This window comes from Oryctolagus cuniculus, chromosome 9, assembly GCF_964237555.1.
Source record: "Oryctolagus cuniculus chromosome 9, mOryCun1.1, whole genome shotgun sequence".
In the NCBI taxonomy this organism is placed as follows: Eukaryota; Metazoa; Chordata; class Mammalia; order Lagomorpha; family Leporidae; genus Oryctolagus; species Oryctolagus cuniculus.
Genome location: NC_091440.1, coordinates 66,576,814 through 66,594,149, shown reverse-complemented (window position 1 = coordinate 66,594,149; position 17,336 = coordinate 66,576,814). Strand labels below are relative to the sequence as shown.

Genomic DNA, 17,336 nt, shown 5'->3' with positions numbered 1-17,336 from the left:
TCCACAACTTTCTTTTTTTATTTTTTATTTTTTATTTTATTTTATTTATTTATTTTTTTTTAACTTTTATTTAATGAATATACGTTTCCAAAGTACGAATAATGGATTACTATGGCTTCCCCCCCATACTGTCCCTCCCACCCACAACCCTCCCCTTTCCCACTCCCTCTCCCCTTCCATTCACATCAAGATTCATTTTCGATTATCTTAATATTTTTTATTTAATGAGTATAAATTTCCAAAGTACAGCTTATGGACCACAATAGCCTCCTCCCCCCATATCTTCCCTCCCACCCACAACGCTCCCCTCCACTCCCTCTCCCCTTCCCCTTCACATCATGATTAATTTTCAATTATCTTTATATATAGAAGATCAATTTAGCGTATGTTAAGTAAAGATTTCCACATTTTGCTCCCACACAGAAACACAAAGTGTAAAATACTATTTGAGTACTAGTTATAGCATTAAACACCTAAGAGTAATTGTGTATTAATTACAGAGTTCAACCAATAGTTTTAAGTAGAATATAAAATGCATCTTTTGTATTGTTGTAGCTTCCCCCTCGACCTCCCTCCCTCCCGTGGCCCTCCCCTCACCCACTCCCTCTCCCATCCCGCCCTTCATCACGTTTCATTTTCAATTACCTTCATATATTGAAGATCAACTTAGTATATACTAAGCAGGGATTTCAACAGGTTGCACTCACACAACCGAACCAGGTATAGGGTATTGTTTGACTAGTAGTGTTGTTTTTGAGTTTCATAGTTAAACATATTAAGGACAGAGATCCTGTGTGGGGAGCATGAACCCAGTGACTCCCATTGTTGATTTAACAATTGGCACTCTTATTTATGATGTCAGCAATCACCCAAGACTCTTGGCTATGAGCTGTCTAGGCTATGGAAGCCCCTTGAGTTCAGCAACTCTGAATTTGTTTAGTCAAGGCCATATCACAGTGGAGGTTCCTTCCTCCCTTCAGAGAAAGGCGCCTCTCTCCTTGATGGTCTGATCCTTCTGCTGGGGTGTTGTTCACCAGGATCCTTCATTTAGATTGTTTTTTGCCACCGTGTCATGGCTTTCCATGCCTTTGAGACTCCCATGGACCTTTTAGTCAGATCCGAATGTCCCAAGGGTTGTGAATCCACAACTTTCTAATCAACCTGTGATGCTTTGTAATCTCATCTCTCTTTGTGTTGAAGATCTCACCTTCTTAGTCTCTTGTCTTCTACAGATACTGCTGTTTCTCCTCCTCCTCCTTATCCTCATCTTCTTTCTCTTCCTTCTCATTCAGAGAGAGAGAGAGGTAGATCTTCCATCTGTGGGTTCACTTCCTGAATGGCTATAGCAACCAGTGCTGGGCTAGGCCAAAGCCAGGAGCCAGGAGCCAGGAGCCAGGAACTTTATCCACAGGAGTCCCAGTATTTGAGCCAACATCTTCTGCTTCCCAGGTGTATTCGAAGGAAGCTGAATTGGAAACAGAGTAGCCGGGTTGTGAACTGGCACTGTGATACGTGATGCTGGCATCACAAGCGTTGCTTAGCTTTCTGTGCCAAAACACAAGCTTCTTCCACAGCACCTTCCTCCTAAAGGAAGCTTCACAGAGATATTTTGGGGTTTCCACATGACTGGTATCAATTTCTGTGGAAGTGGTATTGACAAGTCTTTTTTTGTTTTTTAAAGATGTATTTATTTCAGAGAAAGTGACAGAGAGAGAGAGAGTGCACGAGCTTCCATCTGCTAATTTACTACCCAAATGGTCCCAGCCAGAAGGCTGGAACTCCATCAGGGTCTCCTACATGGCCCAACAGCTTCCAAGGCCCATCTTCAGTAAGATAACATCCAGGCTTTGGCAAAACTTGACCTCCTAGATGCCACCTTTCTTATCACCACCTACTGGTTCCTGACAGTTACAAGAAACCTCTATCATCTCAATCGTGAACTTAGCAGATGAGAACTCCCCTTCTGGAATATGTAGCCCATCAGGAATATCTGCCAGTCTGTCTCAGGATCACAGAGCTGTGCCACAGTGAGGTTTTCCTTCTTCAGTGTTTCAGTCTTGAACTTTTTAACCTTGTCTCTGGCTCTCTTGGTTTTGAGTTTCTCTTCCTGAGCCTCCGGCTTCTCGGCTTTTCCACCTGCATCTTGCAAGATGGAAAAGAGCTGGTTTTTACTTTTTATTTGTCCTTCTATTAACAGGTGTAACCTCACGTCTCAGATTTGTCAGTCTTGCAATCAGCAGCACAACAGAAATCAGAGGAGCCCAGGGATTCCTTGAACAGTAACTGCTGCAGCTAAAGCAGGAAAAAAAAAAGGCTTTATTTAGTTTAGGGTTTTTTTTTTTTTTTTTTTTTTTTTTTTTTTGGCATTCATGCTTTATCCAGAGAGGAGGCCATTCTTCACGCACTGCTGAGACTTTCTATTATGTTACCAATTAATTGTCCTAGTTAAGAGAGGGAAGATAATAAATCATCCCCCCACTTTAAAGACATGGAACTTCCCAGCAACAATTTGTCACTGGTTCCTAAAAGATGCAGTTGTTTCAGCTGCTGCTTTGTTTAAGAGATTAAAGCATTTGCGTTGCCTTGAAATCACCACTATCCTCTTCACAGGATGCTGGCCCCAGGAATGGGCTGGAGATGGGCTGGGGAGCCTGGACTCTGGTGTTCTCCAGAGCGGGAGCTCATGACACTAACAGTGCATTTCATGTTTCTGCGAAGGACTGCGTAAAAAGATGTTCGCCTGGCTTATGCCCACTGAAAATTTAGACTTAGAATTTTTTTTTTGAAAATTGCTAGTTATTCCTTGCTGATCTATCTAGCTGTACCCTAAGAGAGGTTAGTGAACCTGCTTCTCCCTGAATCAAATCTTCAAAGATTCTGGGTGATTGCATAGAGGAAAAGCCTTCTGGGAAAGCAGGTTGGGTTTGGAGTCAGATATTCACTCAGATATCCCCCTGAAGAAGCTGTGAGTCATTTACACAGACTTAAGTCTTTTTATTTGGCTCTGGGATTGAGTTTATGTGAGGATTTCCAGATTAACTTGAACCTAAGAACTTATCCTGCTAACACATATTTCTGTGGGGTTAATCCACGTATTAAAGCTGGCTTCTTTTTAAAAAAAATTTTTTAATAAGAATGGAACAAATTTTATGTATTTCATATTTTTGCTTTTAAAGCTGGCTCCTTATGGTGTATTTGTTGCCATTACTATTTCTTAGGCTTGGAGATCAGGCTATTCAACTTGTATGAGAACAAATGAGTTCAAACATGAAAATACCTGAAGTTGAATAAAATCCACCTTGCATACAATTCTCGCAACAGTCACCAAAGGAAAAAAATACATAAAGTCCTCAGAATGCTGGAGGCACCTTGATTTAGTCCAATGAAGTTTAAAGATTTTCCATCCAAAAGCTCAAGGATACCTTTAAAAATCATATTTCTAATCTTTGAGCTTTCTACCCTGAGCCTCTCAATATAAATGTCACTTGAATAGAAATTAAGTACTAGTCTGTATTTTAGGCTACATGCCAAATGCTAGCCTTAAAATTCTGCTCAGCACACAGAAAAAATATGGAACCAAAATGTTTATGATTATTGGATTTTATCTAGCCTGGTGTAATTAATTGACATTTAGTATAAAAAATCAATTTCTTTAATTTAAACTTTTTTATTTATATAAGGTGATCAAATTTCATATATATAGATTTAAGAGCATAATGACACTTCCCACCCTGTCCTCCTTCCCGCCCATGCTCCCACCCTAAAAATGAATTTAATAATGTCATAGGAGCACACAGTCAGTAGATGAATGGGCTAATTTTATTACCTAGATTTTAATAAAGCACTTGCTACTGTGCCTCATGAAGCCAACTTGGAATTAAGTCACATTAGCTCAGATGTGAATGTTGTCATAAAGGCTTAATTTTGGTGGAATTCTCATAAAAATGAATAATGATGGTCATCAATGTATAAAAACCACAGGAAGATGCCCAGAGCAGTGCCTCGGGAAATGGGAATGAGACTGGTGTGAGATAATGTTTCCATTAATGATGCACAAGTTATCGTGGGGGGAGGCAGTTGCTCCATACTGGAGGAAGACAGTAAATCTTTTTCCATTTTTTATTTTGACCATCTCTTGAACAGCTTGAAATAAAGCAGAAGTGGCCCGGAAATCGCTTGGCCATTTTGGATTCCTTTAAGTCCTCTTCGTGGAAATAATCTCATACCTAAGTTAAAAATAAGTTGCATTAACTTTTGAAGTTTGCTCCCTGCGGAGTGTGTAAGCCAGTTTGTGTTAACTATTTTGCACCACCATGTGTGAGATAGCACAACAGGATGAAAATAGCTTCTCCAACGTGTGAGAGGGGCTGCCGCGCGGCATTTGAAGCCTTGGCAAAGCACCTAAATTCATGTTCAGAATCTCTTTCCTGAGAAGATTGCTAAAGACTAGAATCAGTTACTTTTGAATATTTGGAAAAAAAATTGAAGGTTTGTGTTGGTGCTGGAATGAACAATCCTAGCGGCAGAGGCTGAATTAAATGATTTTAAAAGCTAATAAACAGAGAAGGGGGGTATCTTCCTGTTTGTGAAGTGACCAGGACGGGTGGACTGGGTTCACCTTATTCTTTTAATCAGTCACTTTGGGACTTAAAAAAATCGAGAAGATGAAGGCGTAAGAGTTCAGCCTCTTCCTCCTTTCTATCCCAGTTAAAGAGGAGCTGAAATAGTACATCTTATTACATCATAGTGGGCTGTGTGACCTCATAGCTATTTTTATTCTGTTTGTCCTGCCTTTGATAACGGAGGGGCTGTCTTACAGCATTCTGCCAGCTTCTGGGGCGGAGGTGAGGACTGCACCTGCGAGTGGTGGGGAGCAGTGCTGGGATGATGAGTCTACTGGCTCATTATTAGAAGGGTGGGAATGAATGGGGACCCTTGCTACTGAGAATGGAAGAAAGTACTGCATGAATCTGGCTTACATTAGTTGGTGCCTTGGATCAGGGCCATGTTGCTAGTTTTATGGGAATCTACCAGAATGTAGATATTGCAGATATGATGAGTATGGGCACTTGGCTGCTATGTTGTTAGTTTTGTGGAAATCTAGCAAAGGGTAATACTGAAGGGATGAAGACTATGGGCAACTCTCTCTGACTAAATCATGCTCCGCTAAGATGTCAATTGCCCTAATTCCTGGAACCTGTGGACATGTTAGCTCAAATGGTAAAAGGGACTTTGGAGAAGTGATTAACTTAAGAATCTGGAGAGGGAGAGATGGTTATGGATCATCTGGGTGGTCCTTGAATATCATCGTCAGTATCCTCACATGAGGGACTGGGGGGAGATTTTGCAGCAGCAACAGAGGAAGAGATGATGTGAAGCCAAAAGCTGAGAATGGCTGGAAGTGCTTTGGAGGTGGAAGAAGAGTCCGAAAGGCAGGTATGAAGGAGGTCATTAGAAGTTGCAGAAAGCAAGGAAATGCGTTCTCCCTTCAGAACTTCCAGAAAAAAACCAGCCCTGATGACGTTGATGTAAGCCCAGTGAGACACATTTCAGACTGCTGACATACAGACCTTGAAGAGCATAAATGTGTGGGATTTTAAGCTTTTAAATCTGTGTTAATTTGTTACAGCACCAACAGGAAATGAATGAAAGCACTGCTAACAAAAGATGTCCCCGTGTTCCTAAGACACCCATGTGAGGAACAACATGGTTACATGGAATTCCATCAGCACAGTTAAAACCATAGGTTCTAGAGCAAGATTCTGGAAAGCTAATACTGTGCACGTGAGCAGAATTAAAGTTTCTAGGGTCTAATACTGGTACTTAAAATGCAGGAAGGCAAATGATCAGAACAAAAGAGAATACACAAAGAAAGTAACTTTGAGTTTGACCAAAGTTTATTTCACCTGAACACTATATTGGAAAGAATGTCAAAGAACTTGGGCTACTGGGACAAACCCCTAAAACTTCAGGATATAAAAGATTTATTTAAAAAAAGTCTTTGAAGCAGATTGGTAGCTTCCTCTACTATCTAGATGCCTGACCTCAGGTTAGCTTTCCTGGGAACCGACAATCACTGGGTAAAACCTACTGTGGAACTGAAACTCTTAGATCCCAGGTAAGCTCAGTTTCATGAAAGGTGATGTGTCCTTGGGGCTGACAGCAGGATTTGACTTGTGCTTTGCTTTTCTAGCATGGGTCGCATGATCAGAATTAAAGAGAACAGAAGAAGGCAGAGCTGAGTTTCCCAGGCACAGGCAGGCTTAAGACACTGTACCATGTGATACTGAAAATGGGCAGGTTGTTTTCTTGTTGCTAACTGATTGAGGTATGCAAAGCCTCAAAACTGCGCACTTTCATGGAGCAGAGGATCATACAGGCAAAAGAGGGTCTGTAAATGATGTGTCAGCAATAGAACTTCTGGTGAATTTCATTGAATTTCTCAGGAAATGAGTGCAACTGCCAAAGAAAATGGCTTCCAGATTCTTGATTATTGTACAATGTATATCAAGAATTTTTCACTCCCTGGAGTGTTTTCCAGGGAAAACAACAAGCATTTAATTAAAACTACTTCAGAGCAGTGAAATAATAGACCAAAGCAAGCTGATATCAAGTACTTTGTCTCCTTTGATTAGAGTCATTTCTAATGGATGCACCCTAAAAATAGGTATAGTTTTGTTAAAGACCAGAGCCAGAGAGATAGCAAAGTACAGAAAACATGAATTTCTGACTTTAGCATAGGAAATAAATAATTTTTCTCGTACAACTCAGAGCAAGTAGAACACTCATGAACATTTTAAGGATTTTAGTCTCCACATATAAAAAGAATTAGGGAGCTTTTGAAAGATCCTATGTAGAATGAGGGGGAGTTGGCAACATAATCAGGTTTTCATTTTTTTTTTTTTTTTTTGACAGGCAGTTAGACAGTGAGAGAAAGAGAGAGAAAGGTCTTCCTTCCGTTGGTTCACCCCCCAAATAGCCTCTACAGCCGGCGCACTGTGCTGATCTGAAGCCAGGAGCCAGGTGCTTCCTCCTGGTCTCCCATGCGGGTGCAGGGCCCAAGCACTTGGGCCATCCTCCACTGCTTTCCCGGGCCACAGCAGAGAGCTAAACTGGAAGAGGAGCAACCAGGACAGAAGCCGGCACCCCGACTGGGACTAGAACCCTGGGTGCTGGCGCCGCAGGTGGAGGATTAGCCTAGTGAGCCGCAGCGCTGGCCCAGGTTTTCATTTTGAAATGGTTGATCCAGTGCTGTGTAGAAGGGTTTGGAGGGTCCAGGGTACATATGAGAAGCTAGACACGGGAATGCTACAGTATCCCAGGGAAGAGATAATAGCAGATATGGGGTATAGGAAAACATAGAAGTGGAAAAAAGTGAACAAAAGTCATGCCTTATTAAAGGCTTGAGCTTAGAGGGAGGTAACAATAACTTGTACATCAAGAAAGCTTAGAGCAATAAGGTTTGGATGGCTCTTAAACATTTAGGATCCTTTTCATTTTCAAAACTGTTTTAGAAACAAATGTCCCAAGTGACATTTTGTTTTTGAAAATAAGAGTATTTAGTAAAACTGTGAAGAGTTGGGAAAGAAATATTTAGTGGGAAAAGCTTATATGCTAAAACTTCATGTTGAGGAGCTGGCTAGTGGCTCACTTGCTTAATCCTCTGCCTACAATGCCGGCATCCCATATGGGTTCTGGGTTCTAGTCCTGGTTGCTCCTCTTCCAGTCCAGCTCTCTGAGGGGCCCGGGAGGGCAGTGGAGGATGGTCCAAGTGTTTGGGCCCCTGCACCCGCATGGGAGACCAGGAAGAAGCACCTGGCTCCTGGCTTCAGATCGGCATAGCTCCAGCCGTAGTGGCCATTTGGGGGTTGAAACAACGGAAGGAAGACTTTCTCTCTGTCTCTCTCTCTTACTGTCTAGCTCTATCTGTCAAACAACAAATAAACTTCATGTTGAAGCACACGTTTATGTATTTACAAAACTTGTCATAGCATTTTGTTTCCTAAGATTATGTCAATTGCTTAGTTTGATTCCAACATTTATTTCTCCTTTCATGGAAGAGTTTTATCATTTCTTCAGAATTTTGAGATAAGATGTTGACCATAATGAGAAAAATTAATTCCTGAGTGGCATTTCAGAGTACCAAAACTTACAAATTACACTTACCTAGAGATCTTTTTGGTTAAAATGTCAGGGTATCATGGATTCTAGTAACGCTGATCTGTGACAACTGTTCCTTGGGTCAGCACCTCTTCTGATATCTATTTCTGATTATTATGGCTCTAAGTGGGGGGTGTCGCAGAGATACAATGAACCATATTTTTGTTTACTCATGTTGGTCTGGCCATACTAATTAATAGTATCCTTAGCACTAGCAAAAATACCTGTTTGTATACTAACTTATATAAACACCTTAGGCAGAATTCAAAGAAAAGTTTCAGCATGAAGGAAAGTTACTGGCTAGTACATAAGTTAAAGCTTGTGGTAGGCAACATATTCTATGAAAATTATCTCTATTTTATATAATTTATCATAAAGAAGGACTACTCTGAAATTTTATTGTTAAATATTTATTACAATAGCTTTATGATTTCATTAGAAACCAATACACACCATTTAATGTTTTGTGACTGGAGAGATTCTATGGTTAACTATAACTGAAAGTTCAATCTCTTTAGGAAAAAATAGAGAGGAACATTTTCTAGGGAACTCAGTCTGAATGTTCACGGAAAGAACAAGAAAAGGACCTAGGGTTAGTTGCTACATAATGAGGGAACAGGAGAAATAATAGAATGTAATAGAAGTGATGGGAGTAACACACTGACCCTTTTTGCCTGCTCTCTCCAGGGGATGCTCTTCTTAGAAGGCTGAGTAGAATCAAAAACAACCCCAGGATGAGAGAGGGAGGATGGATTATGGGTACCAAACCACAGGTAGACCAAGTAACAGGTTTTAGTGCTCCACAACATTATGGCATGAATAAATATTACAAAAGTATATTATCTACTATCTGAAGAGCTGGGAGAGAGGAGCTGACAGGCTCCAAACATGGAGACAGGGTGGAGGTTGGCAGGTTGATTGCCTGATTTGATTAGTTTATGATGTGTGCATCTGTAGAGGTATTTCCCTGTGCCCATACAGGTGTACAAATATCATGTGTTAACTAAAATGTTAAAAACCCAAGATGACTCCAGAGGCTTCCTGAGCAATTGATCAGATTATACACAAAAGAGACAAAAAGAGGTACAGCATTCTACACAACCCCATCTGTGAGTTTTAAGAGTGATCAAATAAGGGAGAATGTCTTATTAAAAACTGTTTGGTTATTTCAGTGTACGTTTTAATTAAATACAGTACAATATCAATGGAGAAAACTCTTTAAATCTTTAGGAAACAGTGATTGCCTGAGTAATAACATTATTGGAAATCTAACAACTGATCAGACTTGATTGCTGGTGAGGAAGAATCAGAGAAACATCTGACAAAGGAAGAACTGCAGATATATTTTTTATTAGTATTCAATGAAGTATACAGAAAATCTCTTGTGAAGATTTTATACATAAAATTAATTAAAAGTGGATCAAATAGGACCAGTTGAAAACTGATTGGAAGTCTCCAGAGGGGCGACACTTGGGCATTAATCTTTCCTTGGTATTAGTGAGTCAGGCAAAAGAAGAATTATAATTGATTTTTAGTTACTAATTAATAGGACCATGTTGCAAATACCTAATAGTCTAGTTCTTTTGTGGCCTGGAATGAGGGCCTGATCCATATCAGAAATCAGATGACAGCAAGTTTTGGAAACCCAGAGGGGTGCCTTAGATTAACAATATTTTGAGTAATTATAGAAGTAAGGCAGTTTTTTCCTTTTTCTTTTAAGATATTCAAACAATACAGAAAAGTACAAAGAGCTCAATGAGAACAGGTAGATTTAACCATTTATAACAGATTGCCATACACGTGTGTGCATACTTACTAATTTTTCCACAAAGAAAGTTTGTATTTACAGAATACAGACTTCATGCATTTCATAAGCACAACTTTAGGAATATAGTGATTCTTCCCACCATACCCACCCTCCTACCCACTCTTCCACCCCTCCTCCTCCACCGTCTCCCATTCCTGGTCCCATTCTCCACTGAGATCCATTTTTTATTAATTTTATACACAGAAGTCAAACTCTATACTAAGTAAAGAGTTCAGCAGTTTGTACACACACACACACACACACACACACACAAAAGTGTTCCTCAACAGTTGAGACAAGGGCTATTCAAAGTCATGGCATCTTGAAGTTAATTTCACTTTTTTTTTTTTAGAAACTTAATTAACTTTAAAGAAGCACTCAAGAATGATACATCTTTTGTGAGTACTTAGACATATTTATAATATGACTCTTTGAGACTGAGATCCTTCATGTGAAGTTAGTGCACAGTGACTCTTCTTGTTAATTTAACAATGAACATTCTTATGTATGACATCAGTGATCATCCAAGGCTCTTGACATAAACTGCCTAGGGTATGGAAGACTTTTGAATCCATAAACTTCGTCAGTATTTAGACAAGGCCATAAGCAAAGTGGAAGTTCTCGCCTCCCTTCAGAGAAAAGTACCTCCTTCTGCGCCGGCGCCGGGGCTCACTAGGCTAATCCTCCACCTTGCAGTGCCAGCACACTGGGTTCTAGTCCCGGTCTGGGTGCCGGATTCTGTCCTGGTTGCCCCTCTTCCAGGCCAGCTCTCTGCTGTGGCCAGGGAGTGCAGTGGAGGATGGCCCAAGTGCTTGGGCCCTGCATCCCATGGGAGACCAGGAGAAGCACCTGGCTCCTGCCTTCGGATCAGCGTGGTGCGCTGGCTGCAGCACGCCAGCTGCGGCGGCCATTGGAGGGTGAACCAACGGAAAAGGAAGACCTTTCTCTCTGTCTCTCTCTCTCAGTGTCCACTCTGCCTGTAAAAAAAAAAAAAAAAGAAAAAAGAAAAGTACCTCCTTCTTTGATGACCACTTCTTTCCACAGTGGTCTCACCCACAGAAGACCTTCATGTAGGGCATTTTTTGCCACGGTGTCTTGTGTTTCCATTCATGAAATATTCCTGTGGGCTTTTCATCCAGCCCAGAATGCCTTAAGGGCTGATTCTGAGGCCAGAATGCTATTTAAAGCAATTGTCATTCTATGAGTCTGCTGTGTGGAATGCTTCCCATGTTGGAGCATTCCCTCCTTTTTAATGCTATCTATTATGATTACCAGACACTTAATCCTATCTATATGATCATTTTAATACTTAAGATGGCATTTTTACCATATAGCTTAAGGGGAGTTGGGGTCCCATGGCCAGTTTTTAGATTGTACCATTAGAAGTAAGTCCTTAGGAATGTATGTAGAACTATAGAGCTTTATAGTTATAAACCTCATATACTACATAATTACAACTTTAGGAACATGGTGATTCTTCCCACTGTGCCTGCCCTCCCACCCCCCACTCCTACCACTCTTCTTCCTCCCTCTCTTATTCCCACTCTTAATTTTTACTGAGATCTATTTTTTTATTTCTTTTTTTAAAGCTTTTATTTAATGAATTCAAAATTCATAGGTAGAACTTTGGGAATATAGTGGTTCTTCCCCCCAAACCTGCCCTCCCACCCCAACTCCTGTCCCACCTCCTACTCACTCTCCCATCCCATTCTTCATTGAGATTCATTTCATATGTACTTTATATACAGAAGACCAACTCTATACTAAATAAAGATTTCAACAATTTTCACCCACTCATCCACCCATACACACGTATAAAGTATTGTTTGAGAACAAGCTTTGCAGTTGATTCTCATAGTACAATTCACTGAGGACAGAGATCCTACATGGGGACTAAGAGCACAGTGACTTCTATTGTTCATTTAACAATTAACACTTTTATTTATGATGACAGTGATCATCTGAGGCTCTTTCCATGAGCTGCTAAGGCTATGGAAGCCTTTTGAGTCCATAAACTCTGTCAGTATTTAGACAGGGCCATAAACAAAGTGGAAGTTCTCTCCTCCTTTCAGAGAAAAATTCTTCCTTCTTTGATGGCCCCATATTTCCACTGGGGTCTCACTTACAGAGATCCTTCATGTAGGATTTTTTGTTTTGTTTTGCTTTTTTGCCACTATGTCTTGCATTTCCCTGCCTGAAAGGCTTTGCTGGGTTTATAAGCTGGTCCAGAGTGCCTTAAGAGCTGATTCTGAGGTCAGAGTGCTCTTTAGGGCATTTGTCATTTTTTTAAAATTCAGTTTTTATTTTGTTTTTTTCTCTTCTTTGTTTTTATTTAGTAAATATAAATTTCCAAAGTACAGTTTATGGATTACATTGGCTCCCCCCCCCCCATGATTTCCCTCCCACTCGCACCTCTCCCATCTCCCACTCCCTCTCCCACTCCCATTCCATTCACATCAAGATTCATTTTCAATTAGCTTAGTAAAGATTTCATCAGTTTGCACCCACACAGAAACACAAAGTGTAAAAATACTGTTTCAGTACTAGTTATAGCATTACTTCACATTGGACAACACATTAAGGACAGATCCCACATGAGAAGTAAGTACACAGTGACTCCTGTTGTTGACTTAACAATTTGACACTCTTGTTTATGGTGTCAGTAATCTCCCTAGGCTCTAGTCATGAGTTGCCAAGGCTATGGAAGCCTTTTGAGTTCACCAACTTCAATCTAATTCCAACAGGGTCATAGTCAAAGTGGAAGTTCTCTCCTCCCTTCAGAGAAAGGTACCTCCTTCTTTGATGAGGGCATTTGTCATTCTATGAGTCTGCTGTGTGCACTGCTTCCCATGTTGGAACATTATCTCCTTTTTAATTCTATCTATTGTTATTACCAGACACTTGTTCTTATTTATGTGATTCTTTTGACACTTAATCCTATCTATATGATCAGTTAAACACTTAATATGATCACTTTAACACATAAGAAGATGGTATTATTACCACCCAGCTTAATGAGATTTGTAGTCTCATGCAAGTTTTTAGCCTTCCCTTAGAGGTAAGTCCAAGGGAATGTGTGCATAACGGTACAGCTCCTCCCTCGCATATTTCCACTTTTATTTTTTACTGGGGTCTATTTCAATTGAATTTTAAAATCTATGATTAATTCTTTGTTAAGTAAAGAGTTCAACCAATGGTATTAAGTTAAAAAAAGTACAAAAATAAAATGAAATAATAAATTGTTACTCGACAGTCAAGACAAGGGGTGTTCAAGTCTTTGCTTCTTGTAGTGTCAATTTTACTTCCACAGGTTTCGTATTAGGTGCTCTGTTAGTTATCACAGATAAGGGAGAATGTATAGTATTTATTCCTTTGAGACCAGCTTATTTCACTAAGTATGGTGTTTTCCAGATTCATCCATTTTGTTGCAAATGACTGGATTTCATATTTTACTGCTGTGCAATATTCCATAGAGTACATATCCCATAATTTCTACATACAGTCTTCATTGATGGGCATTTAGGTTGATTCCATGTCTTAGTGTGAATTGAGCTGTACTAAACATAGAGGTGTGAATAACACTTTTATTTGATGATTTCATTTCCCTTGAGTAAATTCCAAGGAGTGGGATGGCTGAGTTGTATGGTAGGACTATATTCAGATTTCTGAGGAATCTCCAGACTTTCTTCCATAGTGGTTTTACCAGTTTGCATTCCCACCAACAGTGGGTTAGTGTCCCTTTTTCCCCACATCCTTTCCAGCACTTGTTCTTTGTTAATTTCTGTATGAAAGCCATTCTAACTGGTGTGAAGTGATACCCCACCCTGGTTTTGAGTTGCATTTCCCTGACGGTTAGTGATCCTGAGCATTTTTTCATGTGTCTATTGGCCAATTGTATTTCTCTTTTGAGAAATGTCTGTTCAAGTCCTTTGCTCATTTCTTCACTGTTTTTTATTTGTTTTGTTGTTGTTGAGTGTCTTAATCTCTTTATGTATTCTTGTTATTAATCCTTTATCAGTTGAATAGTTTGCAAATAATTTCTCCCATTCGGTCAGTTGCCTCTTCGCTTTCCTGAGTATTTCTTTTGCAGTACAGATCTTCTCAAATAGATGTAATCCCATTTGTTAATTTTGGTTTTATTGCCTGTGCCTCTGGGGTTTTTTCCAGGAACTCTTTGCCTGTGCCATTGTCTTGCAGGGTTTTCCCAATACTTTCTAGTTCTTTGATGGTATTGGGTCATAGATTTTGGACTTTAATCCTTTTTTTTTGACAGGCAGAGAGAGACAGAGAGAAAGGTCTTCCTTTGCCATTGGTTCACCCTCCAATGGCCGCTGCAGCCAGCATGCTGTGGCCGGCGCATCGCGCTGATCCGAAGGCAGGAGCCAGGTGTTTCTCCTGGTCTCCCATGCGGGTGCAGGGCCCAAGGACATGGGCCATCCTCCACTGCACTCCTGGGCCACAGCAGAGAGCTGGACTGGAAGAGGAGAAACCAGGACAGAATCTGGTGCCCCAACCGGGACTAGAACCTGGGGTGCTGGCACCGCAGGTGGAGGATTAGCCTAGTGAGCCATAGCGCTGGCCTCCAGCACTATGTTTTGAAGAGACTGTCCTTGCTCCAGATAATGGTTTTAGCTCCTTGGTCAAATATAAGTTGGTTGTAAATGCTTGCATTGATTTCTTCTGTTTCTCTTCTGTTCGTTAGTCTATCAGCTTTTGTATCACCACCAAGCTGTTTTGATCATAACTGCCTTGTAGTATGTGCTGAAATCTGGTATTGCGATGCCTCCAGCTTTGTTTTTGTTGTGTAAGATTGCTTTAGCTATTCAAGGTCTCCTGTGTTTCCAAATGAACTTCAGCATCATTTTTCTTTAGCTATGAGAAGAATTGTCTTTGTTATTTTGATTGATATTGCATTGCATCTGTAAATTACTTTTGGAAAAATGAACATTTTGATGATATTGATTCTTACAATCCATGAACATGGAAGTTTTTTCCATTTTTTATGTCTTCTATTTATTTAATGTTTTGTAATCCTCATCATAGAGATCTTTGGCATCCTTTGTTAAATTTATTCCAAGTTTTTTGATTTTTTTAGCTATTTAACATTTCTTTTAAATAGCCAGGTGCCCTATAATTAGGTTCATATACATTTATAATAATCATATCTTCCTGTTGAATTGATACTTTACTCATTATATAGTGTCCTTTTTGTAACTTTTAATAGTTTTTGTGTTAAAGTCTATTTTGTTTGATATTTGGATGGCTGCACCAGCTCTTTTTTGTTTTCTGTTAGCATGCATTATCTTTTTCCATGCTTTCACTTTCAGTCTGTCTGCATTTGTGTTGGTAAGATGTATTTCTTGTAGGCAGCAAATAGATGGGTTTTCTTTTTTAATCCATTCAGCCTGTCTATGTCTTTTAACTGGGGAGTTGAGACCATTTACAATCAGTGTGATTATTGTTAAGTACCAACTTTACCCTGCCATATTTTTGTAAATAGTCCTGTTTATGTATTTTGGATTGCATTTGCATTTTGCTGGGTCATTTTCTGCATTAATCTACTCTTGTAGCGAAGTTCTTATTTCTGTGTGTAACATATACTTGAGTATCTTTCGTATTGCTAGGTAAGTAGTTACAAATACTTTCAATTTCTGCTTATTGTGGTAGATCCTTATTTCTCCTTCATTTCTAAATGAGTTTTGCAGGGTACAGTATTCTGGGTAGACAGTTTTTTTCCCTTAAGACTTGCAATATGTCTCACCATTTTCTTCTTGCCTTTTGGTTTGAGATGAGTTGTCCAGAGTGAGCCTAATTGGGTTGCCTCTGAATGTGATTTGTTGTTTCTCTCATGCACATTTTAAGATCTTTTGTTTTACTGAGGAGAGTTTTGCTACAGTGTGTCATGGTGAAGTTTTTTTCTGGTCTTGTGTATTGGGAATTCTGTGTACTTCATGTACTTGGATGTCTCTTTCTTTCTCCACATTGGGGAAGTTCTCTGTTACTATTTTATTAAGAAGGCCTCCTAATCCTTTCTCACTTTCTGAATTCCTAGCATCCATATGTTGGGTCATTTGATAGAATCTTGTAGATCTTCAATCCTGATTTTTAATTTTCTAATTTTTTCTTCTTTTATTTGGTCTGATGTATTATTTCCAGAAATTTATCTTCTAGTTCTGATATTCTTTCTTCTGTCTCACCTATTCTATTGTTAGGGCTTTCCAGTAAAATTTTTTTTGTACTATTGGATTCTTCATTTCTAATATTTCATTCTGACTTCTCTTTATTATTTTTCATTTTAAGATTTATTTATTTGAGAGGCAGAATTACAGACAGAGTTAGGGAGAGACAGAAGGAAAGGTCTTCCATCTGCTGGTTCATTCTCCAAATAGCTAGAACAGGCAGAGCTGGGCCAATCCAAAGTCAGGAGCCAGGAGCTTTTGGGTCTCCCATGTGGGTGCAGGAACCCAAGCATGTGGACCATCTTCCACTGCTTTCCCAGGCCATAGCAAATGGCCGGATCCAAGAAAAGGAGCTGGATACAAACTGGTGCTTATATGGGATGCTGGTGCTACAGGAGGAGGTTTAACCTACTAAGACCTAGCACCAGCTCCTCTAATCATTTCTTAAATTATCCACTCCCTCAGTACTGTTACACTTGGGACCATGCTTCCAGCATAAGAAAACCACAGCACTCACCATGTGACTAAGTGTACATCATTTAAAAAAAAGAGAGAGATAAAAATCATCGAGAACATTTCTTTCTTGAAATGGGACTTTTTTCCAATCTTCCTTTTAACTCCTTAGAATCAAGACATAAGATAAATAAGATCTTATTCTTGATATAACTGAATTTGATTGCCATCTCCTACTATCTTTTTGTCACACCGTGTAGCTGAAATGCAGTGAAGGAAATGCAGACACACTTTTTTTCACTTTAGAGTCTCCCTACTTCTGCATTTTGGCTTGCTTTTCATTTGCAGTCTTACATTAGAACATGTAAGTGTTGATGATGTACCAGAACTGAATCGCTGGTACTTATCTCTATTGGATTAATAAGTGTGCACAATCTTGTCTGGTCCAGGAATTTTCTATCTTACTGTTCCCAATCTGTATAGACACAGGGATATTTGTAGAATGTTCCAAATCTTTTCAACAGACATGACATGCAGTCATTTTTAATCAATTCAGGAAAGTATATTTCTGTATACTAAAATAAACATACGAACTAGCTTGTAGTGTAGCAAGTAAAGTTGCTGCCTGCAGCACCAGCATCCCGTATGGTTGCCAGTTCAGGTCCCAACTGCTCCACTTCTGATCCAGCTCCCTGCTAATGCACCTAAGAAAGCAGCAGAGGGTCCCAGCACTCTGT

The 17,336-nt window shown here is 39.7% G+C and overlaps 1 long non-coding RNA gene across 3 annotated transcripts in view; it reads left to right on the top strand.

The window, feature by feature from the left end:
* The first annotated feature begins 3,818 nt into the window (after positions 1-3,818).
* The window catches only part of LOC127487255 (uncharacterized), a 67,181-nt gene continuing 53,663 nt past the window's right edge, over positions 3,819-17,336 (top strand). The window contains exons 1-2 of one of the 3 annotated variants that reach the window (XR_007913923.2): positions 3,838-6,118; positions 10,320-10,365. This is a non-coding gene — a long non-coding RNA (uncharacterized lncRNA). Of the gene's footprint in view, positions 6,119-10,319; positions 10,366-17,336 lie in introns of all 3 variants that reach the window. The other 2 variants (XR_007913924.2, XR_007913921.2) reach the window with 2 other exon arrangements.